The sequence below is a fragment of the Salvia splendens genome, chromosome 20 (genome assembly GCF_004379255.2).
Source record: "Salvia splendens isolate huo1 chromosome 20, SspV2, whole genome shotgun sequence".
Taxonomy (NCBI): Eukaryota; Viridiplantae; Streptophyta; class Magnoliopsida; order Lamiales; family Lamiaceae; genus Salvia; species Salvia splendens.
Window position 1 is genome coordinate 14165169 of NC_056051.1, and position 4144 is coordinate 14169312.

Consider the following 4144-nt stretch of genomic DNA (forward strand, 5'->3'; position numbering starts at 1 on the left):
CCTCTCAGATGTAAGTCAATAATCTCTTAAATCGTTTTCTCTTTCACCATTTTTTTACATTTCTGCACCATCTTGCTGAAGATAATTGATTATTAAACTTTGATTGAGGGGAAATTATGATTTTTTGCATTAATTTTTTCCTTTGCAGTAGAATCTTTAAAACATGTTATAAATTTGCGTTACTTACTTAATATTTTGGGTGGAATTTTTGAGCATTTGGAAATTCGTTGGATTTGTTATTGAACGTGGAATTAGGTTTCTTGTGAAGAGTAATTTTGTTTTGGATAATTCTTTGTTAATTTTAGATTCTGCCAAGAAAGTATCTGTTTTGCTGAAGATGATAATAGTGACACCATCGTCTAAGGTCAAGAGGTCCCCGGCATGTACTCCTGGCGGTCCAAAAGTCCGGGAGGAAAATATTTTAGTGACTGTGCGGATGAGGCCACTGAGCTCGAAAGAGATAGCTGCGTATGATCTGGTTGCGTGGGATATCGCAGACCACACTACCATTGTTTCGAAGAATCTATACACGAGAGAAATGGGGGATCATACACATTTGGTACACTCACTAACCAAAGCAATCTATAGGAGATTTTGGTTATCATTTGTAATATCTGAAACTGAAAATATTTCATGCCAGATAAGGTTTTGATACGACTTGTCCTACGCGAAAGGTTTATGAAGAAGGGTGCCAGAGATGTTGCTTTGTCAGCTCTCGGTGGAATTAATGGTAAATGATTCGTGGAGTATTTTTTCTGTAAATGGTTGTTTCTGTTCTTATTGGTTTGTAATGTTTCTACCACAGCAACAATCTTTGCATATGGGCAGACTAGTAGTGGAAAGACATTCACAATGAGGGGTGTGGCAGAAGATGCGGTAGAAGACATTTATCAAGTACATTAAACTTGTAAGATGAGACCAATTTTTATTAATTTTCTAGTTATTGGTTGTTCTTATATTGTCTGAACCTCAGTTTTGTTCTCGGACAGACTCCTGAGAGAGAATTTCTGCTCAAGTTCTCTGCCTTGGGAGATTTATAATGAAAATGGTTGTGGATCTACTGAACCGGGAATCTGGGTCCCTCCGCCTGCTGGATGATCCAGAGGTATCTTGTTGCCAGTGTGGTTACTATAGTCAGCAGATCTGTGTATTCTAATGTTTCTTTGATCGGTGCAGAGAGGAACTGTTGTGGATAAGTTGATTGAAGAGGTTGTGAAGGATGATCATCATTTGAGACACCTGATAAGCATTTGTGAAGGTGGTGCACAGCAATAAGTACTTTGAGTATTTGCTTTTTTTAAATTCTCATGTTTATATCCCTTTTTTTATTACATTTGTTAAACTAGGGTATGATAAATTGATTATAAAGCGTATGCATCAAATTTATACAAGTTACTTTGGTTGCAGCACAAAGGCAGATCGGTGAAACCTCTCTAAATGATAGAAGTTCAAGGTCACATCAGATAATTAGGCTGGTACGTTTTTTTAGTTCCTTACAGCCAGCTGAACTTCACTTGCTAGAGCCATCGGAACCCGGAAACATGTGTATGTTGCACAACATATATTGATCAGTCTTGCTCTTGCTAAATTTACTTAGATAGTTTACCCCGTATTTTGGAAATTTTACACACCCCCGTTGATTTTTCTTTTCTAAGTCACTAGCAATAAACTAATCTTTGTTATATGTGATAACTGGGATCATTGCTAATCATGGGTGCTCATTTAAAATGTTCATTTGAAGAGGAAACCATACTCTTAAATAGCTTAACCATGTAAAAGACCTGTGGTTTTGTTCTTTGTTTACATATAGTTTGAGTTGCCCTTGTTAATAGATCATGTGAAGTATTATGAATATTAGATGTGCCTAACTGTTTATACATCTTACGTCTTCTGCTCATTTTTTTAAAACTTTTGGTTTCAGACAATTGAAAGCAGTCTTCGCCGAAGACTCGGGATGTGTGAAATCATTTCTCGCCAGTTTGGTATGTCTAACTTACCTCATTCTGTAGCATTCATTGCTAAACATTATTAGATAATCTAAAAATGACCGGTATACTACTACAGAATCTTGTGGATCTTGCGGGAAGTGAGCGTGCCACTCAAGCAAATACACATGGTACTTAAGGTTGAAGGAAGGGAGTCACATTAATAGAAGCCTACTGACATTGACAACTGTAATCAGAAAGCTAAGGTTTGCAAAGAAATCATGAGTATCAGAAAAGTTATATATTTTGCTTCGAAAAGTTGCACCAGAAAACTTCAAGATGTTCAACTGTAGACACTTGATACCCTGCTCTCTACATAAAATGTGCATTACCTGTACCAACTCTGATACCCCAAATATATCAATGAGGAACGAAACTATGAAACAGAATTTCTTGCGCCTTACATTAAACCTATAGTAATAATAATAATTCTGACCTGTTTTTTTTGTTGTTCTTATGTTGCAGTAGTGGAAAGAGAAGCGGTCACATGCCTTACCGAGATATCAAAACTCACAAGAATATTGCAGACATTCACTAGCGTGGTGAAATGCACGAACAGCAATTATATGCACCATCAGTCCTGCTTTGAGCCATGTGGAACAATCAAGAAACACACTTTCATTTGCCAACAAGTGCAAAGGAAGTTACAAACAGTGCCCAAGTTAACATGGTATGATAAAAAAAATGATCTACTCATTACATATTAAATTTTTGGGTAATATTGAATCTCTGGCTCTATCTTTCAGCTGATAACATGAGTTCATTGCATATTGCCTTGCGGCTCTTGTTGGTATCTCTAAGACGATCTTTCTAACAAACAAGTTAAAAAATTGCTAATTGGATTGATTTTTATAATGTAGGGTAGCAATAAGGAGAAAGTTCAAGAGTGTGGGACTACATTTTATAAATAGCAAATTAAATTAGTGGCATCTGATTCTTAATTTCGTTACAAGTGTTATGGATACATTGGTTCCGCATTGTATGCCCTAAGAGATCACTGAACAAAACTATATAAACCGTGTCATCTAAATGTACAAGTGTTGTTTGAGCTTCTCTGAGTGATTTTTGCTTGCAACATTGTAACTGGCATGTTCTGCATTTAGGCTGTAGTCACTAACTCATACGTGGATTTGCATTAATATATTGAGAGATTGGGTTCATTGCAACTATTAGAGATATGTCCTGCCTCATCCAGGGTTCAAATAATTTAATTATGATCCCATATGCAAATTTAGGTTGTTGAGAAGAAGCAATTAGTAAAGCACCTTAAAGAGGAAGTTGCTAGACTGGAAGCAGAGCTCCGTAGCCCTGAGCCACCTGCATCCTCAAGTGTAAGATCTTTGCTGAGGGAAAAGGACATGAAGATTAAACAGGTATTAGGATTACTTGAAATATAAGGTCTGAGACATCCTCTTAAAATGAAAAATACAAATCCTGATCTTAGTGTTTGTACGCAGATGGAAAGAGAAATTTCCGAGCTGAAGCGACAAAGAGACATTGCACAATCACAACTTGAGCTAGAAAAATGCTCCCACAAAGAACAAAAGGTATGGTGACTGATAAAAAATTAACAGTTTACATGCATTCATATCTATCAAATACAGGGTATATAATCTGCATTTCTCTTAACCTCTATCTCTTGTAACATAATTTTGTAAATTTAATCTACTGCAGGCTTCTGGCCATCATGGACCTTCTTGCCATGCAGTTAAGCGGCTCTCCTTTAGCACTGAAAATGACCTTCTTTCTCAAAACGGTGATTCAAAACTCAAGGAACGCAGGGAGAAAAACATAGGAGAAAAATCAGTAAATTCTACAGTAATGTTAGTTACTGAAATAAGAAAGCTGGAGACAAGACAAAGACAACTTGGTGAAGAAGCAACTCGTGCGCTGGAGCTTCTTCACAAGGAGGTTGCTTCTCAGAGGATTGGAAGTCATGATACTGCTGAAACGATTGCTAAGATGCTGTCAGAAATCAAAGCTATGCATGTAGCAAGTTTCACTCCAGACATAGTTTGCGTAAAAGATAAAGCTACCTTAAGAGAGGAGATTGCACGTTTGCATTCTCAAGAATGTGACATCTCCGTTCTTGAAGAGAAGCTTGAGAACGTCCAGAGATCCATCGAGAAACTAGTTATGAACCTTCCAACCTGTGAGGA

General features: G+C 37.0%; 1 pseudogene; it reads left to right on the plus strand.

The window, feature by feature from the left end:
* Positions 1-335: 335 nt before the first annotated feature.
* LOC121781507 overlaps positions 336-4144 on the plus strand; it is a 7292-nt pseudogene continuing 3483 nt past the window's right edge.